Here is a 21,563-nt window from a genome sequence, read left to right as displayed (position 1 = left end):
GGCAGAGCTGGAATTAGAACCCATGACCTTCTGACTCCCAGGCCCGTGCTCTATCCACTACGCCATGCTGTTTCTAGACTTGCAGTATGTAGTATTCCCCTCTCTTTGCCCCCTCCTGACTTGAAATGGGAAGTTACTAGAAAAGTTTGTCATGAATTCATTTTTTTCAAACTAAGAGGACCCTGGTGGGATCAAGTTAAATAACAGCAGTTAAATAAAATAAAACAAAAGCAGTACGGCCTGGCGGAAGGAGCACGGGTCTGGGAATCGGAAGACCTGAGTTCTAATCTTGGCTCCTCTACTTGTCTGCTGTGAGAACTTGGGTGAGCCACTTCACTTCTCTGGGCCTGTTTCCTTGTCTGTAAAATGAGGATTAAGACCGTGAGCCCCATGCGGGACAGGGACTGTGTCCAACCTGATTATCCCTCAGTCATCCAATCGTATTTACTGAGCTCTTACTTTGGACAGAGCACTGTACTAAGCACTTGGGAGAGTAGAACACAACAATGTGACAGGCACTTTGTCTGCCCACAATGAGGTTACAGTCTAGAGGTTGCTTATTTTATACATACCCCAGAGCTAAGTACAGTACCTGGAACATAGTAAGCACTTAACAAATACCACACTTGTTACAATTTTTATTACTTTGTTATTAAGTGTTCCTTGTATTTTGTTGAAGAACCAAGGAATGACCACTGCCTCCAGAGAAACCAAGTTTGCCTAACAGCCTTCCGCCTAGAGGAAAGAGTCTAGGAGTCAGAGGACCTAGTTTCTAATCCTGGCTCTACCATTAGTCTGCTGCATGACCTGGGGCAAGTCACTTCACTTCTCTGTGCCTCAGTTTCCTCAGGTGAAAACTGGGGATTAAGACGGTGAGCCCCATCTGGGACAGGGACTGTGCCCAACTGGAATATCTTGTCCCTATCCTAGCGCTTAGTACAGTTTCTGGTTTACAGTAAGCGCTTAACAAGTACCTTAATTATTATTATCATTTGGGCACTTCAGCAGAGCTCCAGTCTCAAGTTTATACATTTCAGTAAATGACTATTTTTTATGGTTTTTGTTAAGCGCTTATTATGTGCCAGGAGCTGTATAAGCTTTGGGGTAGACACAAGTTATTCAGGTTTGACACAGTCCACGTCCCACATAGAGCTCATAAATCTCAATCCCCATTTTACAGATGAGGTACCTGAAGCACAGAGACATTAATTGACTTGCCCACGGTCACCCAGCGGACAAGTGACAGAGCTGGGATTAGAACTGAGTTAGAATTCTGATGGTTGGGGTTAATTATTAATTATTTTCCTTTCCTTCACTGACTTGGGCTTTGAGAAAGGGATTCAGAGGGGCGGAGGAGCGGAATCAGCACCTGAAACAGAATGGAGTTTGGCAGCCGAGAACAATCGATCGTATTTATTGGACGCTTACGGTATGCGGAGCATTATACTAAGCACTTGAAACTCTTTTATGGAATTTTGATAAATGGCACCATTCCAGGCCTCAGTTTCCCCCGGTCAAAATGGGGGTAGCGAAACTGCTTCCCAAGTGAGCGACGAATTGATGTTTGGAAAGCGTTTTAAAAGCTGTCTCTGAGAAGCGCCTATATTCAAATTCTGGTATAACTAGCTTTCAGATGATTTGTATCATAAATTTGTACAATTTCATTCCAAAAAAAAACTAGCTGGAAAAATTGACCGTGATAGATATAGACTCTCAACGCATCAAGTTATGATCTAATGTCATGTTTTTTAAAAGGTAATAATTAGTTGACTTCTAGCTTATGGATTCAGGCGTTATTTGGGATTTTAAGATTATCCAAAAGTCAGATTAGGGAGGCTGCAAACTGCAGCCCAGTGACCCCTAAGTCTTGCTTTCAAAGGGCACAGAATGTCTACGGCTTTCCCACAGAGCTGAGGCCTTCATTCATTCAATCATTCATTCAGTCATATTTATTGAGCGCTTACTGTGCTCAAAGCACTTGGGAGACTACGATATAACCAAGACCAAGCTGATGGTAATAAGTGTATCAGAGTCTATGTTAGCTCATCCCCTCCAGTGACTCTGTGAATGCCTTGACATTGTGTTTTCCTTACAGACAAACCCTTAAAAGCAATTTATATTACCCGTCAGCAAAGATTGAAATAACAATAATGATAATAATGATGGTTTTTGTTAAATGTTTACTATGTGGCAGGCACTGTACTAAATACGGATAATATGATGAGTTTATGCTGATGAATTTAAAATATATGGGCCTGAGAGTCAGAAGGACCTGGGTTCTAAACCTGACTTTGCTACTTGTAGTCTATGTGACCTGGGGCAAGTCACGCTCTACTTCTCTGAGCCTCAGTTACCTCATCTGGAAAATGGGGATTAAGACTATGAACCCCATGTGGGACAAGGACTGTTTTCAATCTGGGGAAGCAGCGTGGCTCAGTGGAAAGAGCATGGGCTTTGGAGTCAGGGCTCATGAGTTCGAATCCCAGCTCTGCCACTTGTTGGCTGTGTGACTGTGGGCAAGTCACTTAACTTCTCCATGCCTCAGTTCCCTCATCTGTAAAATGAGGATTAAGACTGTGAGCCCCACGTGGGACAACCTGATTCCCCTATGTCTACCCCAGCGCTTAGAACAGTGCTCGGCACATAGTAAGCGCTTAACAAATACCAACATTATTATTATTATTAATCTCATTTGCTTGCACTTATCCCAGCATTTTGTACAGTGCCTGGCACAAGCTACGCAGTTAACAAATATAATCTGTATATATTTACAACCCATTCGTTCTGCCCTCGGGCATCTCATTTGGTGCCTGGACATCACTAGGTCTTAGAGCTCATTCGGAGGGAGAGAGCTTTATTTTGCATCCGCTGTTAAAAAGATACAGGACTCCTGAAATTTAAGCTAGTCACGGAGACTCTCACTGCAATCCGCCAAAGTCTGTGAGCCGGCAACAAATAAACACACATCCTCAGGTAAACTACTGTATCGCATAGGCTGTATTCAGCTGATTTCTAAAAAGTGTAGTTCACTTTTAATTATTTAGAATAGTGCTGTACATCCTAGCCCCCTGAAAAATATCCTGCAGGATGTTGCATAAAAGTAATGAAGTCTTAGAAACGTGATACCTCCCTGCAGTAATGCCATTAACTCTTTACTGAATAGTGAGTGGCCAGAGGAGTGCTTTCATTAGAAAACTGGAGTGGAGTATTACATTTGTGCCTTAGCTATTAGAAGCTATTGGAGTGCAGATATCATCTATACAAGGAGTCTAATATTTCTTACTGACGCATGAAGTTTTTAAAGTCCTAACCAGTATAGCTCGGTCACCCCCTCCACCCCACAGACTAACAGAAAAGCAACATGGCCTAGCGGAAAGAACACTGACCTAAAAGTCAGAGAAGCTGAGTTCTAATCCCAGAACTGCCACTTGCCTGCTGTGTGACTTTGGGCAAGTCATTTAACTTCTCTGGGCTTCAGTTCCTTCATCCACAAAATGGGGATTCAATATCTATTCCTTCAATAGTATTTATTGAGCGCTTACTATGTGCAGAGCACTGTACTAAGTGCTTGGAATGGACAATTTGCTAACAGATAGAGACAATCCCTGCCCTGTGACGGGCTCGCTGTTCTTCCTCCGACTCAGATTGTGAGCCCCATCTGGGACAAGATTATCTTGGATCTACCCCAGAGCCTAGAACAGTGCTTGACCCACAGTGAGCACTTAATAAATACCACACTTATTATTCATTCATTCATTCAATCATATTTATTGAGCACTTACTTTGTGCAGAGCACTGTACTAAGCACTTGGAAAGTACTATTCAGCAACAAATAGAGACAATCCCTCCCCATAACGGGCTCAGAGTCTAGAAGGGGAGAGATAGGCATCAAAACAAGTAAACAGGCATCAATAGCATCAATAGAAATAAAAAGAGTTATATATACACATCATTAATTTAAATAAATAGAATTATAAATATGTACATGTATACACAAGCGCTGTGGGGGGAGTAGAACAAGGGGAGCGAGTCGAGGTGATGGGGAGGCGAGAGGGAGCAGAGGAAAAGAGGGGCTTTATTATTAATGGCTAGTGATGACGGTTCCATTTGGGGGCTTCTGGGGTTTAGTAGCTGGACCATAGGACTGGACTCAGAGATAGGGCTCTTCATCCATAAGAAGCAGGACTGGTCTGACCTAGATTGTTCATCAGTAACCTATCTACCCCAGGATCACTGGGAAAATCCTGGATTTTCATCCAGCGTGTCAGACACCCCGGGAGGCTTTGCTTTTCTTTCCACTGCAGCAGCCCAAGGTGGTGAGATTGGAGGTGAAGTTAGAGATAGGGAGTCCCCCTCTGCTCTAACGCTCCGATTTCATAACTGACTTTTATGGATCTATTTCAGTCTATCCACTGTAAGCTCCTGGAGGGCAGGAATCATCTGCGCTGCTATTTTTGTACTCTCCCAAGCCTTTAGTACGGAACCTAGTACTAAGTCAGTGCTCAAAAACGCCATTAAATGATTGTTTGATAGTGCACAGCCACGGGGCCATCATTTCCGAAGCATCTGGGAGTCCCATCATAGATGGGAAGTTCTTTTCCCTAGCGTTCCAGATGTTTCTCCAGACCTTCTCTGGGCATTGGAACAAGTCCGTGACAGGCTGGCCTGTTTGAAGAGATCTAAGCATGAATAATAAGTTTGCACCCTGTTGTAAATGAAACTGCGATGAGAGAACAGGCAAACTCCAGGTTACAGTTACCCCTTGACCCGTAGTATGCTGAGATAATAATAATAATTATGGTTCTTGTTTAGCAGTTATTATATGCCATTCATAGCTTTGTAATCATACTCACGCTTCTCCTTTAGTTGGGATGGTATATTTCAAAATACTTTAATAAAGATCAAGCAGTCATTTAGCAGCACTTGATTTTTTTCAGAGATTTGGGAACGGATCTCGATTAAGACTGTCAGCCCCATGTGGGGATAGGGATGTTGTCCAATCTGATGACCTGGTACCCACCCCAGCACTTAGAACAATGTTAAAGAGCAAGCACTTAACAAATTCCATAACAATAATAATATTATTTATAATGATGATATTTTCTATGGGAAAAACATACCACATGACTAAGTCATATTTTCAAAGAGCATAAACCCGCTGAACGGCGAGGCGCACTTGTTCTGTAAAAATGTAAACACTGGAAAATAATGTCGAAAATGCAAAATGCTCAGTTTCCTTTCTGATTCATAAGTAGACCCGATTTAACATGCGAGGTTCATTCAGTAGTAGCTCTGGTATTTTGCTACACATACGCAGCCTTTCAGTTAAAGGACTGGGGCGTTTGACCAAACGTGTTAATACGGTTTTCCCGTCCTGCGGCAGATGAGAAACTAGGCATCTTTAGAGATGAAATATCTTGCCAAAGGTCACAGAGGACAGTGGTGAAGTTGAAGTCAGGCTCCATATGTGTACTACTCATGCCGCTGTGTCAACCATTATTTCACATTCAATCACTAGTTACTCAGTTGATCTCCTGCTGTGTAAGTAGAAGCAGCTTCTAATCCTAAACAGGCCGGATTGGGAACGTTTCCAGAAAGGAAAGTATTCCTAAGAGAAAGTGTCACAGATAATAATAAAAATAATTATGGTATTCGTTAAGCACTTACTATGTGCCAGGAACCTTACTAAGCGCTGGGGTAGATTACAAGGAAATTGGGTTGGACGCAGTCCCTGCCCCAGGTGGGTCTCACAGTCTCAATCCTCATTTTACCGATGAGGTAAATGAGGCCCAGAGAAGTGAAGTGACTTGCCCAAGGTCACACAGCAGACAAGTGGCAGAACAGGGATTAGAACCCGTGACCTTCTGACTCCCAGGCCCAAGCGTTATCCTGCTTCCCCTTCTTGGGATTGTATTTAGGGAAGTTCAGTGTCCGGGGGGACCGCAAACCTTCCCAGCATAGATGGGTGAGATTGGATTACACCTATAATAATAATAATAATGGTATTTGTTAAGTGCTTCCTATGTGCCGCACACTGTATTAAGCACTGGGGTGGATACAAGCAAATTGGGTTGGACAAGGTCCTTGTCGCACAGAGGGCTCACAGTCTTAATCCCCATTTTACAGATGAGGTAACTGAGGCCCAGAGAAGTGAAGTCACTTGTCCAAGGCCACACAGCAGACAAGTGGCGGAGCTGGGATTAGAACCTGTGCTCTATCCATCTTGCCATGCTACATTGATCCATATTTCTCATTAGTGAAAAATAAAAGCACCCAGGGAAAACTTTATCGCACTGAAAGGATACTCTCATAATAATAATGATAAATATGGAATTTGTTAAGGTCTTACTAAGCGCCAAGCACTGTTCTAAGCAATGGGGTATATACAAGGTAATCAGGTTGGACATAGTGCCTGTCCCACATGGGGCTCACACTCTTAGTCCCCATTTTACAGATGAGGTAACTGAGGCCCAGAGAAGTGAAGTGACATGTGACATGTGGCAGACCTGGGGTTGGAACCCAGCTCCTTCTGACTCCCTGGCCTGTGATCTTTCTATTAAGCCACACTGTTTCTTGTGGTGTACAGTTATCAAAGTAGAAGCAGCATGGTCTAGTGGACAGCACAGAGGCCTGGGAGTCAGAAGGACCTGGGTTCTAATCCCCGCTCCACCACTTATCTGCTGTGTCATCTTGGGCAAGTCACTTCACTTCTCTGGGCCTCAATTACCTCTTCTGTAAAATGGAGATTAAGACTCCCCCTTCTAGACTGTGAGCCCGTTGTTGGGCAGGGCTTGTCTCTATTGCTGAATTGCACTTTCCAAGCGTTTAGTACAGTGATCAGCACACAGTAAGTGTTCAATAAATACAATTGAATGAATGAAGGAATGACTGTGAGCCCATGTGGGACAGGGACTGTGTCCAACCTGTTTTGCTTGTATCCACCCCAGTGTTTAGTACAGTACTTGGCACACAGTAAGTGCTGAACAAATACCACAGTTGTCATTATTATCATTATGTTGAGTTGAGGGGGGAAATTGCTTCAAAAATCTGACATGGCGTTCAATAGATTCAACATGACTTAAAAGTTGACCAGTGCCTGTTAAAGACTTATTAAACGTGTATTTACAAATCAGAGATGTCATTATAAGAGAACGTTCCCAGAAAAATGGAATAGATTGGAAATGACGTGAGAATTTCATATATGCAAGCAGCGTGGCTCAGTGGAAAGAACACCGGCTTGGGAGTCAGAGGTCATGGGTTCTAATCCCGGCTCCTCCACTTGTCAGCTGTGTGACTGTGGGCAAGTCTCTAAACTTTTCTGTGCCTCAGTTACCTCATCTGTAAAATGGGGATTAAGACTGTGAGCCTCACGTGGGACAACCTGATTACCCCGTATCTACCCCAGCGCTTAGAATAGTGCTCGGCACATAGTAAGCGCTTAACAAATACCGTCATCATCATTATTATTATTATTATGCAAAGGAGAAGTAAAGAGAGAGTCATTCAGTCTGTCAGTCGTACTTACTGAGCACTTACTGTATGCAGAGCATGGCATCAAGCACTTGGAGGAGTAAATATATCAAGCTGTTTCACAACAGGAAGGCTGACTTTGGGAAATAGCTGGGTAATGAAGGCAGGAGGAAAGGAGGAAAGGAAGAAAGGTCCAGTTTTCTAGGTAAAAGCTAGGAATTGGAATGCCTTCTAATTGGAATACGTTGCTTGCTTTTGCTGCTCAGCTTCTCATAACACTCAAGACTTGGCAACTGTCTTTGTAAGTGTGGGAAATAAACCCTGACTCAACTGTGGGACCATTTCTCTGGCATTACCTTCTCTCAGCCTTTTGCCTAAACTTGAGCATCAACATCCTCTATCTGGACACGACATCCTGTTTTGGCAGAGGAGTGGATATAGTGCTTTAGTGGGTATTTTCCAGACTGACCGTGACCTTGGGTTTATATTTTTAGGTTGACTTCGGGAAGCAGAATGGCACAGACAATCGGAAATTAATGTGACCAGCAACAGAAACTTCAAATCGCATGTTTTTATCTCTGGGGGACGCTAACAGACATTGCACTAAGGGAAATCATTTGTAAAATTCAACTTTATTGAAAGAAAAAAGACAAGTTTAGATAAGTAATTATCCATCTAGAAGGGTCACTGGAAGACAGTCTATTTGCAAAGCACATCTAAAATCTCGGGAGCAAATTCCAGCTTCCCTCATTAATATTGAAATGTGCACTTTAAAAAGGCATGAAATGCTGGGGACTCTTGTCAAGGATCTCTGATCTTATTTATGGCTTTTTTAGATTTTTAAAGTTCAGATACACTTTGAGCAGAATTTCCCCTCACTTCCCTGATAACACCCCCCCCAAAAATCGGAATGGAGGGGAGAAAGGAGAAGGGGTGGAGTAGCTTTTCTTGGGGATTCCCAGGACTCTACAGTTTGATGTGAAGCAGCGGCCTTGGGACAAGGAAGGGCCCGAAAGAAATAAAGCTGCCGGTGCCCAGCCACAGGAATTCTGCTATAAACCGAGCATGAGTCTGGTTTCTTAGGAGAATCAGGAAAACAGGGAAAATTTTCTTCCGACTACGAACTGGAGAGGGCCTGTAATAATAATAATAATAATAATAATTTACTGTGTTTACTGTGAGCTAAGCACAGTGCTAGGCTGGGATAGACACAATATAATCAGATCAGACAAATTCCCTGTCCCATATGGAGCTCACAGTCTAAGCGGGAGGAAGAACAGTTATTGAATTCCCATTTAACAGATGAGGAAACTGAGACACAGACAAGTTAAATGATTGTTTTATGGTATTTGTGGTATTTGAGCTGTGGATAAATCTGAAAGACTTACACTAATACATAACTTCAGTTTTGGCTTGTTAATGAAAGGAGCCACCTTTGCAATCAAAGGGAGTTATTAAGTGGCCTAGTGGAGAGATCACTGGCCTGGGAGTCACTTCTCTGTGCCTCAGTTACCTCAACTGTAAAATGGGAATTAAGACTGGATGTCTTTTCTCCTCTACCCCTCTCTGAGACACTCAGCTTGAAGGGACGAGAAAAGGTATCCAAATATATCTGGGGAGAGGTTAAAACACAGAACATCTGATCTGTGCGATTAGGTCAGTGAGGAAGTAAAAATAAACTCCCGAGTTGGTTGAAAAGGCACCGAGAGAGCTGCCCAAGCAGATTCGATGAGAGCTGATGGTGAAAATGATGGGACTGTTGGCAGCTGGATCATGCCATTGTACAAGGTGAAATTGTGCAGTCTAAAAGGGACGTGTCTACTTTTTCCTTACTGAATCAGGGAAAATCCCCATAGCATTTAGTAGAGTTCTTGAAATGCAATGGGAGTACTGAATCTATTTGTTGAAACTTTTAAGATTTAAATGAATTTAAATCTTTTGATTTTCTCCAGTTACAAAATAATCACTGATCTAGAGAGGAACTTCAAAAATTCTTTGGTTTTTTTCTGGTATTTGTGAAGCACTTACTACAAGCCAGACACCATTTTAAGAGCTGAAGTAGATTCAAGCTAACCAGGTTGCACAGTCCCTTTCTACATGGGCTCACAGCTTCAATTTCTATATTACAGAGGAGCTGAGAACCAGAGAAGTGAAGTGACTTTCCCAAGGTCACACAGCAGACAAACGGTGGAGCTAGGATTAGAACCCAGGTCTTCTGACTCCGAGGCCCATCCTCCTTCCCCTAGGCCATGCTACTTCTCACAGTGCTTAGTGTTCTTCCACTGTTTCTTCCTCTGCCTCCCACTCCCTATCTGAGACAGTCCTTCAAGGCTCAGTTCTTTTTTCAGTCATTCAATCAATGATATTTACTGAGCACTTATTCTGTGCAGATCACTATACTAAATCCTTGGGAGATTATAATTCAATAGAGCTGGTGGACACAATCTCTGCCCCAAAGAATCTTAAAGTCCTGTCGGGGAGACAGACACTACAATAAATTACAATTAGTCACAAATGTAGGAACCAGAATTACACCAAACTATAACTTATTAATCAGTGAGGAAAAATGTCTCATGAAGGGATGTCACTCTCAAGGGGTCACAAAAAGGGTGTCTAGGTGTTTCTGGGGGCTGGGAGCAAAACTGAGCGGTGGCTAGATCAGGTTAAACTTCATTCCTGTAGACCTCCTCCCACAGGGCAAGCTATCTACATCACTACTAGGTCATTATCTTGTGACCTCATCTGAGTTTCCATTATATATTATAAATTATTTATTTATATTCATGTCTGTCTCCCTCTGTAGACTGTAAGTTCCTCGTGGGCAGAGAACGTGTCTGCCACTTCTTTTGTACTGTCCAAGCTCTTATTACAGTGATCTGCATATAGTAAACACTCAATAAATACCACTGACTGATTGATTGATTGATTGGAATACTGCCAATCATGATGAAGAATTGGGAAAAGAGGGAGACATTAGTTAATTAGGTGGGAAGAAGCTTGCAACAGGCTGCTAAAGAAGAAGTGTCCATTTTGGGGTCCAGAGCCTTGGCTCCGTGGAGTGAGGCTGGCTCCCTGAGGAGGAGTCTTGTTTTATGCCGTTGAGGTGTCTCCGACCCATAGCGACACCACGGACACATCTCTCCCAGAAGGCCCCACCTCCATCTGCAATCGTTTTGGTAGTGGATCAAGAGAGTTTTCTTGGTCAAAATATGGAAGTGGTTGACCACTGCCTCCTTCCACACAGTAAACTTGAGTCTCCGCCTTAAACTTGAGTCTCCGCCCTCAAATCTCTCCCATGTTGCTGCTGCCCAGCACGGAGGACTTTTGACTTGGAGCAGCAAATTGCCTTCCACTCACTAGCCACTGGCCAAGCTAGGAATAGAATGGTTATGCCTCTGCTTGACTCAGCCTCCTTAGACGAGACTGGTAGAGTATGGAAACTCTCCAGGTGCAACCCTGAGAGGGGCAAGGAGGAGTGGGGAGAGCAATTCTGTGGACTGGCAGCCGATTCCCTTTGGTACCCAGAAATCCTGAAGGAAGGATCCAGGGGGGTTGAACTTAAAATCTGGGCGCTCCCAAGAAAGGTACAGATCTGTAATTTATCTATTTGTACTGTGGCCTGCCTCCCCCACTCTGGACTGTAAGTTTGTTGTGGGCAAGGAATGTGTCTGTTTATTGTTGCATTATACTCTCCCAAGTCCCCTCACCTGGTCGCACCTGGAGGTTTCCTGAACTCTACCGGTCTCGACTACAGGAGGGAGAGTCAAGGAGAGGCCTGTCCATTCCATTCCTAGCTTGGGCAGTGGCCAGCGAGTGGCAGGCAATCTGCTACAAGTCAAAACTCACCTGTGCTGGGCAGCAGCCGCATGGAAGAGAGTCGAGGGCAGAGAGTCAAGCTTACTGCCCGGAAGGCGGCAGTGGTAAATCACGTCCATATTTTTACTGAGAAAATGATATGGATTCACTACTGGAGTAATTGCAGATGGAGGTGGGGCGTTCTAGGAGGGAGATGCGTCCTTTGTGTCGCTATGGGTCGGAGACGGTTCGACGGCGTAAGTCAAGACTCTCCCAAGTGCTTAGTAGAGTGCTCTGCATACAGTAAGCACTCAATAAATACTACTGAATGAGTTAATTAATGAAAATAAAGGGAGAAGAGCAGAGGAACCTGCAACAGGACAATTGCTGGCAAGTAGAATAGGGGCTGGGGTGACTGGAGCATTCACCTCTCTGGACTGTAAGCTCCCTCTGAGCAGGAAATGTGCCCGTTTATTGTACTCTCTCAAGTCCTGCATACAGTAAGTGCTCTATAAGTCTGATCGAATGAATGAAAGAAAGGGATAGGTCATTTGCATCAGAGTTATTTTATCTTAATTCATTAAGATTAGAACTATTTTTTCTATTAAAACTAAGGGCTCTACTCTCCGTTCCTCATTTTCCTTGGGAGTATGGGAGGCTCCTGGTTGCTGGAGGAATGCATTTGCCTGGGCATCTGAGAGAGGGGGAGGGAAATGAAACTTTTCTGGGCCCCTTGCACTCAGCCTCAGGGTGGGTAGGATGGCTAGCTATTTGGGGTGCTGATCTGGGGGTTGAGGGGTGGAGTTGTGGGCTTCACTTTGCAGAGGTCCTCTAGGCTATAAGCTTGTTGTGGGCAGGGAATGTGTCTGTTTGTTGTGGCACTGCACTCTCCCAAGCGCTTAGTAGAGTGCTCTGCAAACAGTAAGGGCTCAATAAATACAATCGAATGAATGAATGAAGGTTCCCAATTCTCACCTGTTCCCATAAAGGCAAGACCAGAAGGCTTGGGATCCCATCGAAGTGGAATACTTTTTAGGAATCTGAGCCCTCCTACAGGAGCAACTTTGGATGGAGAAAGTCTGAGTAGATCCTCGTCTGCCATATTGGTTGTTGGCGGGAATTATGAATTTGTCCACGAATGGATCGTAGATTTCAGCCTCCCAGTCGACCTTGAAAGCCCTCTGCTTAAGACCAAGGTAACAATAATAATACTAATAATTGTATTTGCTAAGTGCTTACTATGTGCCAGGCACTGTACTAAGTGCTGGGAGGGATACAAGCAAATTGGGTTGGACACAGTCCCTGTCCCATATGGGGCTAACAGTGTCAATCCCCATTTTACAGATGGGGTAGCTGAGGCTCAGAGAAGTGAAGTAACTTGCCCAAGGTCACACAGGAGACAAGTGGCAGAGCCGAATTAGAACCCATGACCTTCTGACTCCCAGGCCCATGCTCTATCCTCTAGGCCATACTACTTCCCAATACTGACCAAGTTCTTTGAGAACCCGGTTGACTCACAGGTGGTCCATACACCTTCAAGTCAGCCTCATTCCCACTGGCGTTCATTTAATCAAATTTATTCAATCATATTTATTGAGCACTTATGCTAAGTATTGTACTAAGTGCTTGGGAGGGTGTTCCTAGCCTTAGTAATTTACTCAGTAATTCATTTATTTATATTAATGTCTGTTTCCCCCTATAGACTCTAAGGGAATGTGCCCGTTTTGTGATCTGCACAAAATAAGCGCTCAACAAATATGAATGAATGAATGAATGAATGAATGAATGAATGACTAGGGTGAAGACAAAAGATTTCACTGAAACCCCGATGGCTGACTGCAAAGTTTCCGAAGCTCTTCTCTCCATTAACATCCGAGATATTTTTAGATCATTGTCTGGCAGAAGAAGTCTAGTTTAAATAAATACATGAAAGTAGAGCTATTCCTACTCACAACTGGTTTTAGAGTTATATAAACCACTCCAGCTGACCTACTGGGGATTTATGTGAATTCCAGGAGAGAAGAAAGCTTACTTATTCTTTAGATCTGGGGCTTGTGATGATGTAACCATAAAAAAAAAAAAACCCATCAAAAGGTCAGGGGAACGGTCTGATGATAGACAGATCCGGTCTAATAACGGCAAGCAGTGGAGAGGCGATTGTACTGAGAACACATAAGGGTTTTTAAAAGCCCCTAGCATGAAGAGACAACCATCACCAAAGAGGATTCTATCAATCTGTCGGAAATGGGTTTTTCTTACTTTTAAAAAATTTAACTTTTTTTGGGAAAGGGACCTCTGCCCTGCAGTCCAATTTTCCCCCTTTCTTTTTTTCCATTAAATGACTCACTGCTTCCTCAGTGTCAGTAAATATGATAAGGCAGGATTGGAAAGAAGTGTCAGGAGATCATGGGTTCTAACCCTGGCTTTGCCACTTGTCTGCTGTGTGGCCTTGGTCAAGTCACTTCACTTCTCTGGGTCTTGGTTACCTCACTTATAAACTGAGGATTTGGACTCATGTGGGACAGCGACTGGGTCCAACCGAATTGGCTTGTATCTCCCTGGTCCCCGGGGTTATTGGCACATAGTAATTACACACATACCACAGTTATTTTTATTATTATGTTTAGCTGGAATGTGTTGGGGGTACAGAGGGTTTGGAAGACCATTAATATCAGAGGTTGGGGAGGCACGAAATTGCGGCAAGTTACGGTTTCTAGGCAACTTCTGTTATTTTGGCCGCTACTGTTGTTGTGTCTGTAAGAGTGGTTTGGGCAATCACTCGTCAAAATTAGAGCAACAGGACTGCCTTGGTGGTGAATGGTTCTTTGAGAAAAGAGGTGGGGACAAGGATTGAGATGATAATAACAATAATTGTGGTATTTTTTGAGCACTTACTACATCCCAGGCGCTGTACTAAGCACAGGGGCGGATACAAGCAAATCAGGTTAGACATAGTACTTATCCCACATGGGGCTCACAGTCTCAAACCACATTTTACAGAGGAGGTAACTGAGGCCCAAAGAATTGTAGTGACTTGCCCGAGGTCACACAGTAGACAAGGGGTAAACCTGGGATTAGAACTCGGGTCTTTCTGACTCCCGGGTTCGTGTTCTTTCCACTAGGCCAAGTTAAACACTCTCCACCCTCTGTTCTTGTCCAACCCACCATCTCTAACCATTTTACTGTGAAGCTCTAATGAATTCTGGCCTCCCGTGAAAGGTGAAACACTGAGGCTTTTGGATCTGTGACCTTTGGGCATTTGATATCTGATATTCGCCCAACCCGCAACCCCACAGCACTTACCTACAGATCTTTAAATTATATTAAATTAATATAATTTAAATAATAAATATATAATTTATATGACAGCATAAAGCAATTATCTGTCGGATTTGAGGAGGGAGGGCGTTGCAGGCCAAAGGCGGGACGTGGGCGGAGAGGTCGGCAGCGAGATAGACGAGATCGAGGCACGGTGAGAAGGTTGACATTAGAGGAGCGAAGTGTGCAGGCTGAGTTACGGTAGGAGAGTAGCGAGGTGAGGAAGGATGGGGCAAGATGATTGTGTGCTTTAAAATCAATGGTGAGGATTTTCTGTCTGATGCGGTGGTGGATGGGGCAACCACTGGAGTTTCTTGAGAAACAGTGTACTAAGCCCTTAGGAGAATTCAGGACTATAGCATTGGTAGACATCTTCCCTGCCTACGGTCTAGAAGGTCTGATGGACATTATTATAGTTAAATTACAGGGGCAACTGGCATTAAAATAAATTACAAATATGTACACAAGTCCTGACGGTATCGACGGTGGGGTGAATAGCACGTGCTTAAAGGGTACATATCCAAGCTCACAGGTGATTCAGGAGGGCGAACGAGAAGGGAAATGTTAGCATGCTCGCCCCCACAAAGGGATCAGCTGGCATTTTTCTAAATTTGGAGAACAATATGTTCTTCTTCACTGCCACCACTGGCCTCAGATATTCTTACTGAACAAAGTAACATTTTCTGGACATTGAGCTGTCCCCCGGGTTCTCCAGAATAGTCAGATTTGCCATTTCCAAACCCTCTAACACTTAGTTCTCCCTCTCCCGTTTCTGAGTCTTTGCCCAAACCACCTCAAATGCCTCGCACAGCTCAAAAGCCTTTCACTGACTGACAGGGCTTAAACAGCCTCCTCCTTTTGTCTTGCTTCATCTATTCGCTTCCTTCTTTCAAACTGCAATTTCAAGAGCCCTTTCCTTCAAGTAGCTTTCTCCAGCTAACCCTACCCTACCTCATCCCAGAAAATCCGTCTAGTGGGGGGCTTAGAGTTTAAATCTCTCTTCAATGTCTATTTTCATGTCCGTTTAAACTGTAAGCCCCCCCACTGGTTTGGGAAATCCCTGCTAGGGCAAGGAGCGTGGCTGCCGATTGTATCGTACTCTTCCAAGTGCCTAGTACGGTGCTCTGAACACAGTAGGCCCTTACTCGATTAGAATTATTCAAACAATCATCCGTATTATTGTCCTGACTTGTCTTCCCCAGATGAACTAGATGAATCTGATTTAAAAGATTCAAAGGTTTGGGTTTCTGTTTAATATCAGAGGGAGGGAAAGAGAGACAGTCTGAGACCATACAGGAATTTTCTCTTCAGTGCCAACCGCAAGAATGACTTCCCAGTGCATTCCTACATAATCAACAGGGTCACAGTGCCCATAGTGAAAATACCTACCTTTTCCTCTTCCAGGCTAATGAAACCTTACCCTGTCAACACCATTCTTGCCAAGTGGGTTTAATCATTCTCTCAGCTCAGCCCCGCAAGGCTAGAGGCAGAAAATATCCCGGGGAAGCTGATGATAATGATGGCCGGAGGGAATGTGTCTGTCTACTGTTGGACTGTACTTCTCCCAAGCTCTTAGTACAGTGCTCTGCACGGGTAAGTGCCCAATAAATATGATTAAATAAATGAAGTGACTTTTTAGGCAGATCTGGCCTCTTCCGCTCGTCTCCCTGCCTCCAACCTTTCCCTCCAACTAGGTTAATGTTAGGACCAACCCAATCCTCTTGACTGTAAGCTTGCTGTGGGCAAGGAATGTGTCTATCAACTCTGTTGTGTCGTACTCTCCTAGACGTCTAACGCGGTGCTCTGCACACCTCAAGTGCTCAATACGTACCATTGATGATGTTCTATTTCCAGCCCATAGTGTCTGGAGCCATATCATTTGTGAATGAAAACGTTTGTCTCGATCAACTTTGTGGATCAAGAGTATTCACCGAAAAGTGCTTCAGGGGGACAAGGTCAAGGCCAAAGGGGAAAGGTAGGAGGGGCCAGTGTGGCCTAGCGGATAGAGTATGGACCTGGGAGTCAGTAGGTCCCGGGTTCTAATCTCAGCTCCGCTGCTTATCCGCTGTGTGACCTTGGGCAAGTCGCTTCACTTCTCTGGGCCTCAGTTACCTCACCTATAAAAGGGAGATTGAGACTGTGAACCCCACGTGGAACAGGGACTGTGTTCAACCCAATTTTCTTGAATCCCCTCCAGTGCCTGGCACATTGTAAGCACTTAACAAATACCATTCATTCATTCATTCATACAATAGTATTTATTGAGCGCTTACTATGTGCAGAGCACTGTACTAAGCACTTGGAATGTACAAGTCGGTAACAGAGAGAGACAGTCCCTGCCCTTTGATGAGCTTACAGTCTAGAGAAGCAGCGTGGCTGAGTGGAAAGAGCCCGGGCTTGGGAGTCAGAGGTCATGGGTTCGAATCCTGACCCCGCCGCTTGCCAGCTGTGTGACTTTGGGCAAGTCACTTAACTTCTCTGTGCCTCAGTTACCTCATCTGTCCAATGGGGATTAAAAACTGTGAGCCCCACATGGGACAACCTGATCACCTTATATCCCCCCAGCGCTTAGAACAGTGCTTTGCACGTAGTAAGCGCTTAACAAATACCCCCATTATTATTATTATAATCACAGTCATCATCATCATCCAGGGAAGAGAAGAAAGGAAAGGAGAAACCCTAAATTGGAGGGGGGGAAAGGGAAAGAGAGAAGGGAGGAAAGAAAGGAGAAGAAGGACAGAGCTGAGGAAAAGGGAGAGATGGGAAAGGGAAGGAGAGACTCAGCTGCTGATGCAGCCACCCCATGATCCTAGGAGGTCGGTCAGGTTGGTACTATCACTGCCCTCACCGTCGCCCGGTCCCAGGTCTTCTGCTTGGGCCAGATGCCCAGGATGATGTCATTTTTTAAAAAGGTGTCATTAAGAATCGGTGCGGCTTCGTGGAAAGAACAAGGCCTTGGGAGTCAGAAGATGTGAGTTCTAATCCTGGTTCTGACACTAGTCTGCTGGGTGACCTTGGGCAAGTCACATAACTTCCCTATGTCTCTGTTACCTCATCTCTAAAATGTATGTATTTTCATTACCCTATTTATTTTGTTAATGAAATGTACATCGCCTCGATTCTGTTTAGTTGCCATCGGTTTTTACGAGATGTTCTTCCCCTCGACTCTATTTATCGCCATTGTTCTCGTCTGCCCGTCTCCCCCGATCAGACCGTAAGCCCGTCAAAGGGCAGGGACTGTCTCTATCTGTTGCCGACTTGTTCATTCCAAGCGCTTAGTACAGTGCTCTGCACATACTAAGCGCTCAATAAATACTATTGAATGAATGAATTGAATAAAATGAGGATTAAGACTGAGAGCCCCAAACGGGACAACCTGATTACCTTGTATCTACCCCAGTGCTTAGAACAGTGCCTGGCATATAGTAAGCTCTTAACTACCATAATTATTATTATTAAGTATATACTAAATGCTGAAGAAGAAACAAGATATAATTTGCCATCCAAGCTAGTCAGCAGCAATGGGACAGAGGAAGCAACCTGGCCTAGGGGAAAGAACACGGGCCTGGGAGTCCGATGACTTGGGTTCTAATCCCAACTCCATCATTTGTCTGCTGTATGACCTTGGGTAAGTCATTTCACTTCTCTGGGTCTCAGTATCCTCATTTGTAAAATGGAGATTAAGCCCATGAACCCTATTTGGGACAGGGACTGTGTCCATCCTGATTATCTTGTATCTACCCCAGTGCTTACCTGGCACTTGCTAAGCTTTTAACAAATACTACAGTTATTATTATGGATTTCAGCCAGAGGCATTTAACTATATACATGCAGGAGTTGAGGAAGCAGACTGGGGGTGATACACGTTGGGCATCGGGAAGGTGACCAAGACAGATTATTATTTTTATTATTATTCGATAGTATTTATTGAGCCCTTACTATGTGCAGAGGACTGTACTAAGCGCTTGGCATGTACAAATCAGTAACAGATAGAGACAGTCTTTGACGGGCTTACATTATTACTACCATTAGGTGTGACTGATCAGCTCAAATCAGGACTTCTGGTCACTTTTTTCTTCATTCAAAGCAGCAATCCCAACTCAGGGCTACCTAGGCTTACTTGGCTGATTTTGTTTTTTGAGGTATCCTTACACCATTCGATTTATTTTGCAAAATTAATTTCTTAGATATATATACAAATGTGCAGTACATAAATAAGTCCTCACCTGAGCACAAACCTGAAAGAACTGCTTGCGTGTAGCCAAAAATAAAATGAAGTTGATGTCAGTCTTGTTTCAGTGACTTAGTGGAAAGAGCACGGGCTTGGGAGTCAGAGGTCGTGGATTCTAATCCCGGCTCTGCCGCTTGTCTGCTGTGTGACTTTGGGTGAGTCCCTTAACTTCTCTTGCCTAAATCACCTAATCTATAAAATGGGGATTAAGACTGTGAACCCCATGTGGGGCAACCTGATTATCTTGTATCTACCCCGATGCTTAGAACAGAGCTTGACACGTAGTAAGTGCTTCACAAATACTATCATCATCATTATTATTATTAGGTACTCCAGGATCACAATCCCATGAATATCTTTGGAAAAGCTACCAAAGAATAAAAACCTCCTCTTCGTCTCAACCTGTGCTACCGTTGTTATCGGGGCAGCATTGAGGCTTCAGACTTGAACAGATGATAGTGGTGTTGCTCTTTCCAGAAATACACATGTTCAAATCCATAATGTTTTTATATTAATGTGCCTCCCCCTCTGGACTGGAAGCTCATCTGGGTAGGGAACGTATCTACCAACTCTGTTCTATTCTCCCAAGAGCTTAGTACGGTGCTCTGCACACAGTAAGTGCTCAATAAATACCTCTGATTGATTAATTCAGGTTTGACCTAGTTCCTTAGACCTCCTTCATCGTCTAGACTGTAAACCTCTTGCAGACAGGGAACGTGTCAACACTGGACGTGTTCCGGATATGTCACCCCGCTCCTCAAAACACTCTAGTAGTTGCCCATCCACCTCTGTATCGAACAAAAACTCCTCTCCATTGGCTTTAAAGCACTCCATCACACTGTTCACTCCTACCTCACCTCGCTTCTCTCCTTCTACATGCCAGCTCTCACACTTCGCTCTTCTAGTGCTAACTTACTCACTGTGCCTCCATCTTCCCTGTCTCACCGTCAACCCCTAGCCCACACCTATCCTCTGGCCTGGAACTCCCTCCCTCTAATCTGACAAACACTCTCCGCTGCTTCAAAGCCCTGTTGAAGGCACATCTCCTCCAAGAGGCCTTCCCAGACTAAGCCCCACTCTTCCTCATCTCCCACTCCCTTCTTCATCACTCTGACTTGCTCCTTTTGCTCTTCCCCCCTCCCAACCCCGAGCACTTAACGTATATATCTCTAATTTTATTTATAGCTTTGCTCTTCCCCCCTCCCAGCCCCAGAGCACATATCTATAATTTTGTTTACGTTTATTGATGTCTGTCTCCCCCACTCTAGACTGTGAGCACATTGTGGGCAGGGAATGTCACCGTTTTGTTGCATTGTACTTTCCCAAGTGCTTAGTACAGTACTCTGCACACAGTAAGCGCTCCATAAATACGACTGAATGAATGAACGCTGTTGTATTGTACTCTCCCAAGCGCTAGTACAGAAGCAGAGTGGCCTCGTAGATAGAGCAAGGACCTGTGAGTCAGAAGGACCTGGGTTCTAATCCTGGCTCTGCCACTTGTCTGCCGTGTGACTTTGGGCAAGTCACTTCACTGTGCCTCAGTTACTTCACATGTAAAATGTAGATTAAGACGGTGAGCCTCATGTGGGACACAAACTGTGTCCATCCTGATTAGCTCATATCTACCCCAGTGCTTAGGAGAGTGAGTGCCTGGCACGTAGCGAGGGCTTAACAGATACTATTAAAAAAATAATAGCACGTAGTCTGCACAAAGTAAGTGCTCAATGATCACATGACTCTCAAGTAGTTCAGGCAAGAACTTAATAACAGTAATAATAATGACGGTATTTGTTAAGCGCTTACTACTACTAATAATAATGCTGGTATTCGTTAAGTGCTTACTAAGTGCCAAGCACAGTTCTAAGCACTGGAGGAAATACAAGGTAATCAGGTTGTCCCAGGTGGGGCTCACAGTCTTAATCCCCATTTTACAGGTGAGGTATCTGAGGCACAGAGAAGTTAAGTGACTTGCCCAAAGTCACACAGCTGATCAGTGGCGGAGCTGAGATTAGAACCCACAACCTCTTGGGAATCACAGAGACCTGACTGCACAGATAAAAGGGATTTGATTAAATGAGCCTTCCTGAAGAAGAGAGGCCATAAAAAGGGGTGGATACATTTCCATTGAAAAACACCAGTCCGTTCTGGGAGTCATATTTCAAATTCCAGGTTTGGATTTTTTTTTAAAGTTGTCATTAATTGTGTGTCCTTTGAAAGTTTGTTAGCATTACTGGGTTTGGAAAGGAGTTTTCCTGCTTCTTTCCTCGCACTTTTATTTATTTTGCCAGCTGGTTTTCATTTCTCTCAACCAGGTTAGCGAATCCAGCACCAGATCCAAACAAGGAATAATGAGCTGATATTTCTCAAACCAGAATAAATAAATCACTTGGTATTTGTTATTCAGAAGTAGATAAATATTGGCTTCTTGAGCCTCTTGTCGGCAGGGATTGTTTCTAGTTGTTGCTGATTTGTACTTTCCAAGCGCTTAGTACAGTGCTGTGCACACAGTAAGCACTCAGTAATGATTGATTGAATAAATAACCAGATTCCAATGCATCTTTGGGAGACTGCCATCAGATGAAAATAATAGCACAATGTGAGATTTATGGGGTGCAGATTTTTGGTAACACAGTCTCTCTTTCCACACATACGGCACTTTTGATTCAAAAAAATGCTTTAGGAGGATTCCTTAAAATACTTCAGGCCGGTATCCTTTTCCTGTTGATCAGATGAGGAAACTGAGATCCTG

The sequence above is a fragment of the Ornithorhynchus anatinus genome, chromosome 4, assembly GCF_004115215.2.
Source record: "Ornithorhynchus anatinus isolate Pmale09 chromosome 4, mOrnAna1.pri.v4, whole genome shotgun sequence".
Classification (NCBI taxonomy): Eukaryota; Metazoa; Chordata; class Mammalia; order Monotremata; family Ornithorhynchidae; genus Ornithorhynchus; species Ornithorhynchus anatinus.
The sequence above is the reverse complement of the archived record's forward strand: the minus strand, read 5'-3'. Positions refer to the sequence as shown.